This window comes from Atractosteus spatula, chromosome 10 (assembly GCF_055471065.1).
Source record: "Atractosteus spatula isolate fAtrSpa1 chromosome 10, fAtrSpa1.hap1, whole genome shotgun sequence".
NCBI lineage: Eukaryota > Metazoa > Chordata > Actinopteri > Semionotiformes > Lepisosteidae > Atractosteus > Atractosteus spatula.
In genome coordinates, this window is record NC_142715.1 from 25,160,168 (window position 1) to 25,170,556 (window position 10,389).

General features: G+C 39.7%; 1 pseudogene; it reads left to right on the forward strand.

Annotated features, from left to right (window-relative positions):
• Positions 1 to 5,187: 5,187 nt before the first annotated feature.
• Positions 5,188 to 10,075, forward strand: LOC148826640 (uncharacterized; annotated as a pseudogene).
• Positions 10,076 to 10,389: the final 314 nt, after the last annotated feature.

The following is a 10,389-nucleotide window of genomic DNA, read 5'->3' on the forward strand; positions in this document are numbered from 1 at the left end:
TAACTACAGACATCTACTAAAGCATCTGGATTTAAATGACAGGAACACAGGAGACTTAAAAGTTTGCTCAAACAATACACACTTTGATAGGTGTGACAAACTGACATTACAAAACTCATGATCATGAAAAAACGAGCCTTTTAAGCTCACTTCCTAAAATAATATCAGAATGTTTTAGGAGTTTAGGAGGAAACTGGAGCACCTGGAGGAAACTTATGCAAACATGGGGGACAACTTACAAACTCCACACAGATAGCGCACAGGGCAGGAATGAAACACAGAGCTCCAGCACTGCATGGTAGCAATGTTAACCATGGTGCCACCTGTAAAATAAATATAATTTGTGAAACACTAAGAGATTGTGTAAAACAATATTCTATATACTTTCACTCTGGATCTTTAACAATGTATTAAACCTTTTATGTTAGGTTGCCTGGTTTTGGGGAATTTTCCAAATTAAATGAAATTAGCAATTATTAACAGAATGTATTTCTACATATCAACACTATAATAAAATATGCAAAATATTATTGAATGATTTGAGTTCTATAATACTGATACAGTAATTGTGTTTGAAATGGTGTTTTCAGTCCTGTTACTGTTATTTACAGATGTTTTTAGCACCAAAACCAGACAATAACAGTTCAGTCTTTCCCACTTCAATCTGCATCTCTCCACTATATTCTCACCAGTGAGGAAGTTAAAGACTGGCTTCATACAAGTCACCCCACTGACCTGACATCTCCAGTTTTGTGTCCATTTCTTCTTTTATTGTTCCAGTCACTTCACAATAAAGCAACTCAGACCACTTGTATCCGCTTCCAGGAAGTAAGGACACGTATTTGCAAGAGTTTCAATTCTTAGTAAAAGCTCTAAAACACCTTCTATGCCGCACAGTGAGCAATCATGCCCTCTTCCTAGGAGGATAGAAAAATAGATAGAAAATCAATTACTAAAACCATTTTGTCCACTTCCAGAGAGCCCACACACTTAATTGGGAGGGTTTCAATTCAGAGTAGGAAAAAAAAATCTCTAAATTAAATTTTTATGCTGCACAGAGAGCACTTTCTTCTGTATGGCCAGTTAGCTCAGTTGGTTAGAGTGTGGTGCTAATAACACCAAGATTGCTTGTTCCTATACGGGCGAGGAGAGCTCCTTCTCTTCTGCCAAAACCCTTTGATCTTTCTTTCCATGGTGAAATATGATGCAAAGATACCACTTACTATAGATAGATGAGTGTGTTGCAGGTGAAGAGGAAAGTGCTAAAATATTTAAAATCTCATATGTGAAGAAAAGATAGAGTGTCACTATTTGCATAAGTGAGGCTTTTAAATAATCTTTTGGAAAGACACTCAAATCCAGCCTATTAAGTCTCAGGACCAGATGATTGGCTCAATACCCAGGTGAAGATAGTCAATCAGAGAACTTAGATATAAAAAGTGTGTCTGAGTGGAAGTTTATTAGTCTTTTAAGACAGGAATTTGGGTCTCAGGTCCTATATGGTGTGGGGTGTGTCTCACTTCTGTGCTCAAATCCCAAGATTACACTCAAAGTGAGGATGAAGTGTGTTGCGGCAAATGTGATGTCAGATCAACTGCTTTTCCAGAAGCCAATGTGATATAAATTAAAGTTTTCATTTGACCGAGGATCATCGTGTGCTGAAATTGGTCCTGGTGAAGTGCATACTGTATGGCAGAAGGTTTGTGTTGTTTATAATAATAATAATAATTGCTTACACTTATATAGTGCTTTTTCTGGACACTCCACTCAAAGCGCTTTACAAGTAATGGGGATCCCCTCCACCACCACCAATGTGCAGCATCCACCTGGATATACTGTGTCAGAGTGGCCAATAGCTCCCTGTTGTTATTACAATATTTTATATAACTAAATATTTCTTGTGCATCACTGTTCTTATAGTAGTAAAAAGTAGACATTTTGCTACGAGAAGCTGGAATGGGTTCATGGAATGACAGTGTGACAAGCCTTGGAAAAAGACATGTTGTGTGCCCATCTTCAAGTGATCAAATCCTATGTTTAAATGATGTTCCAGCAAAAGTGCTCTGTTTTACTAAGTCATTATTTCTATGTCTTGTAGAGAAATAGGTGTTTCTATCGGTTCAGGTACAGAACACTAACACCCATTTTAAGCACTTGAGCATTCATAATCCTGAATTTTAAACCCACGGAATATTTATACTTTGTATTAGTATTTGTGAATATTAGAGCTTTTAAAAAAAATGTTTTAACAAATTGTGTGAGCATTTTCTGTTACATCACTTTATTGTTTTGTGCATTCTGCTGACTTTTGAAAATATATATTTTTATAAAAATATTGTTGTCTTTTGAATGTATTTCTAAATGATTGTTTTTAATATAAATTGCATGAAACACAAACAACACCCATGATAAGAAATTAGTAATTGATCATTCATTTTAAACTTTTTTACCGTATTAAATTATGCTAAGATTTTTTAACATACTGTTAGTATATCACTTTTTATCAAGTGTGCTTTAAATCTTTCGCTACACCATTGATATTCAGTTACACCTATTTAAAGGTATGTTGTACAAAAATATTAACCGTTTTATTATTTTTGCACGTTACTAAGATTTCCAACATACTGTACACATGCTGTCTCATTCCTGCGTAGAAACGGCTGTGATCTCAGAAAACCGGAAAATCCTGACATTGTACTTCAACTGACTCTCAGTAAGCGCTCCGGGTGCCACCTAGCTCTCTAACAAGCGTGCTGTAGCGACAGAAATTACACTTTGCCTGCGTTATGCATGAAATGACGAGGCTGCATGCTCCCGTATGGTCTAGCGGTTAGTGTTCTTCAATTTCACCAGGGTGACCCGGGTAATACTTTCGGTATTTAAAATTTATTTCTCGTATTGCCTGCTGCCTCTTGGTATTTTGCCAGTATCGGACACAGAAAACACAATGAGGACCTTCCCATGTTATATGCGTATCTGTTACTGTGTGAAAGAATTAAGCGCTTTTGATAACAACCATTAATTTCAATGACTACTGACATTTGCTCTGTTTTGAATAGTCAACACACTACACCGTGAAAGACACTAGAATCCTGATCACCACATAATTATAAGACAGCTACCTCTTCAAAGTGACGACAGCAGAACCAATCAGGCGTCGGCGTCTGACTAACTCAATCGGTAGAGCCTGAGACTCTTAATCCCAGCGTTGTGGTTTCCAGCCCATGTTGGGCACAGTGTATGTCATTTTCTTACACAAGGTTCCGCTCATCTTTAATCACCTTAAGGTACCTAGCACTAAATAGCAATGCATGTATTTGGTCCAGCTAAAGATTATCAAGAAGCAAATCTCTTTCCTTGCTTTAGTAGATGAATCAAGGACTCTGCTCTCAATGTATTTTCACCAGACACTAGGGCAGATAAACGCAGTTAATACGTGCCACATTATAGTATGGAATTGCTTGAGCAAAACATTGTTCATTATCGCAACCATTATTGGTAGCTTAGTTCCTCTCTATTTTTTATACAGTAGTTTCTTTAAAAAAAACATGCCTGTCAGAAGGCCAAAGAAACGAGGTGAACGTGATAACCACCGCGCTACGGAAACGACAGTACATCCTACTCCCAGAGCAGGATTGGAGACTCCACATTCTACAGCTCTCTAGCAATAGAAGAGTTCCGACTAGAGAAATGGGGATAACCTCCTCTTCAGGATGTGGAAATATATTTACCGAGACGAGTCCTTTTTTTGAAGGTCAGCACTCTGCCAGTCACCCCTCCCCTCCTCGCGCAATGTATCTCTCTTAACACACCAAAGCGATAACTATTATTACACGTTTTTGCACTCCGCATGCTGTTTTACAGGGCTCTCTTCTGCGCTGAGCTGCTCCTTTGAAATCCAAAAGGCAACAGAAGCGCTCCTATACCCGAAGTCGAACCCAGTCCGCCTGGGTGACGGAGGTTTAGAGATTACAAATAATTTAAAAGGCATTAAAATGCTAATAATATGTAACAAAATGTAAAAAAAAACACGTTAACAAGACTGCAGACAGTTTTTGAAAAGGAGCTCTGTAAAATTCACAAATACTAAGACAAGGTATGAATACTCCATGGGTTTAAAATTCAGGAATATGAATAATTTCAAATTTGTCATTTGTTTACAATTGGAATTTTTATGGTTCGTATGATTTAGCGACTTTTTTACAATATGTAAAAGAAAACAGTACAGCTAAATAAGAAAGCCTTAGAGCCACAGAGGAAAAAAAACTGCGTTTAAAGTTATTTTAAAGACGAGATAATATTGCACCATAAACTCAAATGTTTGTCCTCTTTGTGGCGCTTGCTTTTTGTTGCTTTAGCTAATTTCATGCAGTTTATTTCCGACCCATGACGTAAAGAGCTTGTGTATTTACGACAAAAAGCAGGGCAACAATTTTCATCGGTCTTATTGAAACTGTTAAAAAGTAAATGAGATCCTGTGTCCAAAATCCTGAGGTGACTTTCTTCCTGTCTTGTCATACAGAATGTATCATTAAGGACAATCACATAGGGCTTGATTTTGTTAAATGCAAGTATTTATTTCCTATCTTGGAACCACTTGTTTTTCTAGAAATTCAAACAATTTGTGAAATATGAAATAGAAATCTTGCTTATCGGTGCAGGAGAAATACTGCCAGTTGGCAAGAAAACGACAGCATTTTTTTCTTTAACCAAAAACCTGCATAGGGAGATGTAGAACAAAAATCCGCTTGAGACGTTTTCATTGGGGAGGAGGGTTGTGAAAGGGCAAAAAAATGTATCTGTTCCGTTACGAACGGCGAAGGTCGCAGGTGATTCACTCCTCTTGACTAGGTGGCGCTAGGAGGTGCAGTGAAGTTTATATCCGGCTGCAGGAACTCCTCTTTCTCAGCTCCGCTTCTCGGTTGTCTTGAAGCCGCATCCGCGCTAAAGAATGACGTCATCATACTGCGCGACACTGCGTGTATTTCACACACGTGTGGGTGACTGAATCATTTTCTTATCATTATTCATTAATATTTTTTAAAGACTTCAGGTTCTGAATACGTAACGTCTCGTCGGCTGTGTTTATGCTTGAACAGAGCAGGATCTGTGAAGAATAAAAATAAAGAAGCTATTCTGTTTAAACTTCGGAAGTGAGCCTTTGTTTCTGACCGACTCTGAAGAAGGATGGCGGAGTGCTTGTTAAATCTGCAAACCCAGCTTGACTCTTTCATGCAGGTTTTGCTCAAATCGATCGTGTATGAAGTTTCAGAAGTTTTCCGAAACAGGATTTCTGACTCTGAGGACGAGTTTCAAGACAAACTCCGCAGCGTCTCCCATATTCTGGTGAGACGGGCCGTATTTAAAATCACACAGTGTGTGGAGGACAGTGTCGGGAGTGAAATGGCGCAGCTGAAGAAGGAAAACGAGAGCCTGAAGTGGAGATTTCAGCTGTGGGAGAAGGATTCGGGAGCAAGAGGAGATCAGGGACAGACAGATCGTGTTGGACACACGCTTCTCTGTGAAGTCACTGCAGAAATAAACGAAGAAATGTTGTCAGGTCAGTGTGGTGACTTGTATGAAGTCAGAGTGTGTGTGTGTGTTAAAAACCAGTGTATATAACTGACTCACTGGTGAGATTTTTTAAATAACAAACTTTATTTTAAAACATCTCACAATAGTGAACATTCTCATTCTCATTCTCATTATCAGTACGCATTCTAACAAAGTATCTAACAAAGTAACAAAGTATCAAACTGTCATCAAATAAACTTTCCGAAAGAGGTGAGAGTATAGTGGAGAGATGCAGAGTGACGTGGGAAAGACTTGTGTGATGTAGCAACGGGATTCTTTATTGGAAACTGTTTTGTCCGGTTACGGTGCTGAAAACACCTCGTTCACATTCAACAATTGTTCCACTGAATCAATTTGTAATCCAACGTCATTAGGAAACACCATTTATAAATATTGTATTCACGTTGTATCGGTCTAGATTTTTTTATTTAAACTAATGATTGTGTAAATAAAAATTATTTTGATTTGTTTAGATATTACCGTCCTCCAGGGTCTGTGTCTGTATTAACTCCTCTGGAATATTAATCCGGTGTGTCTGTATTAACCTCTCTCTCTCTAAGTGCATTGTTTATGTACTGTGCAGTAAGTGTGTGTGAATCAACCCCTCTCTCTCTCAGTGCAGTGTTAATTTACTGTAGTGTCCAGTCAGTGTCAGTATTAACCTCTCACTTAGTGCAGTGTTTATGTGCTGTAGTGTCCAGTCAGTGTGTCTGTATTCACCCCTCTCTCAGTGCAGTGTTAATGCATTGTAGTGTTAAGTCTGTATGTATGTATTAACCTGCCTCTCTCTGTGCAGTTTTAAACTACTGTAATGTGTGGTCAGTGTGTCTGTATTAATTCCTCTCTTTCTCAATGCAGTGTTAATGTACTGTAGTGTCCAGAAAGTGTCTGTATTAACCTCTCACTTAGTGCAGTGTTAATGTCGTAGTAGTGTAGTGTCCAGTCAGTGTGTTTGTATTTATCCCTCTATCTCTCTCAGTACAATGTGAATGTACTGTAGTGTCCAGTCAGTCTGTCTGCATTTACCCCCCTCTCTCTGAGCACTGTTAATGTACGGTCTGTATAAATGCCTCTGTCTCAGTGTAGTGTTAATGTACTGTAGTGTCCATTCAGCATGTCTGTATAAACCCCTTTCAGTGCAGTGCTAATATGCTGCAGTGTCCAGTCAGTATGTATCTATTAACACCTCTCTGTCAGTGCAGTGTTAATGTACTGTTATGTCCAATCATTGTCTGTATTTACCTCTCTCTCTCAGTGTATTGTTAATGTGCTGTAGTGTCCAGTCAGTGTCTGTATTAACCCCTTTCTCTGATTGCAGTGTTAATGTACTGGAGTGTCCAGTCAGAATGTCTCTATTAACCCCTCTCTCTCTCAGTGCAGTGTTCATGTACTGGAGTGTCCAGTTTGTCCATGTCTGTATAAAGCCCTCTCTCTCACTGTAGTGTTAATGTACTGTAGTGTCCAGTCAATGTGTCTGTATAAACCCCTCTCTCTCTCAGTGCACTGTTAAAGTAAATGTAACGTGATTGTGATATTATTACAGTAGACTTACTTTTTACATGGTAGTTAGGTTTTTGACAAAGCTAAATCAGAAAACCCCCTTATACCCATTTATTCCGCTATGTTTAAACAACCCAAATTGATTGTCAGTGTACTAGTACGCATGTGTGTAGTTTAAAGCTTTTTAGATCACATGGCCTCAGCTATCACTACTATGCTGATGATACTCAAATATACATCCATACCAAACCTGACGCTGATGTGTCTGTCTCTATTCTATTTAGTTGCATCTCCCATATAAAATCTTGGATGACTCAAAATTGCCTTCATCTTAACTGTGACAAGACTGAAGTCATGCTTATTGGCACCACCCATCAACTTTGTAAAACCAATGCTGTAACTCTATCTGTAGATAATCTTATACTTGAGCTTCAGTCTATATTGAAAAACTTAGGGATGCTATTTGACGTTTGACCCATATGTGCAGCAAAAATATTGCTCCACTACGCCCTATGTTATCACTAACTGTGGCTGAAAAGTGTTGTCTAATCTTGAATCGACTACTGTAATGCTGTACTCTCTGGGGATTCTAAATCCACATTGAACAAACTCCAGTATGTCCATAATTCGGCAGCCAGAATCCTGACCAGGTCTAGAAGAAGTGTTCACATTATTCCTATCCTGGAGTCCTTGCACTGGCTTCCTGTCAAGTTGCATGTCGACTTAACAATCCTCCTGCTCACCTATAAGGCTCTCCATGGCTTGGCACCTCAGTACCTGTCTGGTTTATCACCCTACTCCCCACGTCACAACCTTCACTCTTCTAATTGTGTTCTTCTATCTGTCCCCCAGTCTGTCTACAATCAATGGGTGACATGGCCTTCTCCTGTTATGCCCCCAAGCTCTGGAACTCTCTCCCCAAGGATATCAGAGAGTCACCTTCTCTAAACTCCTTCAAATCCAGATTCAAAACCTTCTTCTTTAGAAGACCCTTCATTGAACTGTTCTTTACCCCTCTGCTCCTACTGTATTTAGTACCACCATCTACTGTCTCCTCTAACTGTGTGTTCTCATCGTGCTTATTTTGTGTATTTTTTGTTGTTGGCATTCTGTAAAATGCTTTGAGAAGCCACCTTTAAAGGCACTATATAAAATAAAGTTTTTTATTATTATTATAAAGATTTTGTCTTGTTCTGTGTTTACAGGCTCAGAGGCCAGTGCTCTCTCTGAGGCTGGGGAAAGGGCTCCTCTTGAACAGAAGCACAGTGCGGAGGAGTGGGGCTCCAGTCTGATGCAGGAGACAGAGCTCACTGCTCCAGAAGGGAAAAAGACTCTCAGTGAGCAGCACACAGAGAGCAGACAGATTGTTGAGGTTCTGGACTCTGTGCCCATGATGAAGATGGAGTCTGAGAATGGGACACCTGGACTCTTAGTATGTGATGATTTTACAGAGAAGATGAATAATCTGTACTCAAACAATATTACGCAAGTTTGTAATGAACTAGGCTGTTTCTCTGTACAAGAGCACAAAGAAGAACTGGGTGAGTTTAATCTTACAGAGCAGGACATGGATCCCCAGTTGATTGACCCTGCAGAGCAGCAGACTGATGTACCTGGTGAAGAGAACAATACTGAGTCACAGCACACTGAGAAGAGTCAGTACAGGGAGGAGCAACAGCAGCTCCTACAGGGCTTGATAATAATTAGGCCTTGTTCTGTTCAAGTGGAGAGACTGTCATTGCAGAGTCTCAAACAACCATATGATCCCTTAGTATCTGATGACTTTACACACAGGTTTAATAATCTGGTTACTGAGAAAATTGTTGAAAGTTTTAATGAACTGGAGAGTATGTCTGTTCTTGGGCAAAGAGAGGAACAACTGAATGAACTGGATGGTTTTAGTCTCAGAGAGCTGGAGAGGGAGCCCCAGATGATTCACACTGCTGAGCAGCACACTGAGGGACAAGGTGGAGAAAACAAATCTCAGTTTCAGCACACAGAGCAAGATCATTCCATGGAGCATTTTCAGAGTAAGAGACCCCAGCACGATCAGAGGATGAGGAAAGATCAGTCAAGGCTTTGCTCAGATGGAGTGGACAAACTGCCATTATGGCACAGGGAGGAGCAGTGTTTCTGTCAGTCTAGCATTTCAAAACCCTACCAGCACCTTCACACAGGAGAGAGACCTTTCAGCTGCAGTCAGTGTGGGAAGAGTTTTAGTCGGTCACGTAACTTAATAAACCACCAGCGCATTCACACAGGAGAGAGACCGTTCAGCTGCAGTCAGTGTGTGAAGAGTTTTAGTCACTCGCACCACTTAAAACGACATCAGCGCATTCACACAGGAGAGAGACCTTTCAGCTGCAGTCAGTGTGGGAAGAGTTTTATTCGGTCAGGTGACTTAAAAACCCACTGGCGCATTCACACAGGAGAGAGACCATTCAGCTGCAGTCAGTGTGGGAAGAGTTTTATTCGGTCAGGTGACTTAAAAACCCACTGGCGCATTCACACAGGAGAGAGACCATTCAGCTGCAGTCAGTGTGGGAAGAGTTTTAGTCAGTCAAGTAGCTTAACAGCCCACCAGCGCATTCACACAGGAGAGAGACCATTCAGCTGCAGTCAGTGTGGGAAGAGTTTTATTCGGTCTTGTGACTTAAAAACCCACCAGCGCATTCACACAGGAGAGAGACCATTCAGCTGAAGTCAGCGAGGGAAGAGTTTTAGTCAGATAAGCCACTTGCAATCACACCAGCACATTCACATAGGAGAGTAACCATTCAGGTGCAGTCAGTGTGCGAAGAGTTTTATTCAATCACATGACTTAAAAATGCACCAGCGCATTCACACAGGAGAGAGACCATTCCGCTGCAGTTAAGAGTGGGTTTTTTTTCCAGTCTGGTGACTTAAAAACACCAATCTAGTCACCAGGTCAGTTATCAGTCAAGTAAACTAAATTGTCTTTCAGTGCAAGTAGGCATGTGACATCCGAAGAAGGCTCCACAGCCGAAACGTTTATTTTCTTCTCTTTTCAGCATGGAACAAACCTTTACTTGTTCCTAAAATATCTATTAGTCACAGTCACTTTGTACTCACCCACTTTTGAGTTCATCTGGTCAATTAAATTATGACTATACTCTTATTTACGGTTGACTAAAATAGAAATAGCTCTTGTCACAGAGTTTAATTTATGTGTATAATAAAATGTTTTTAGTTTTATTCAATTTTAAAATGAATTAGGTCTAAATTGAATAAATTTCAATTGAATTGAATTCCTTATAGTCTTGGAATGTTAATTTTAGTCCTGTTTAATTTTCC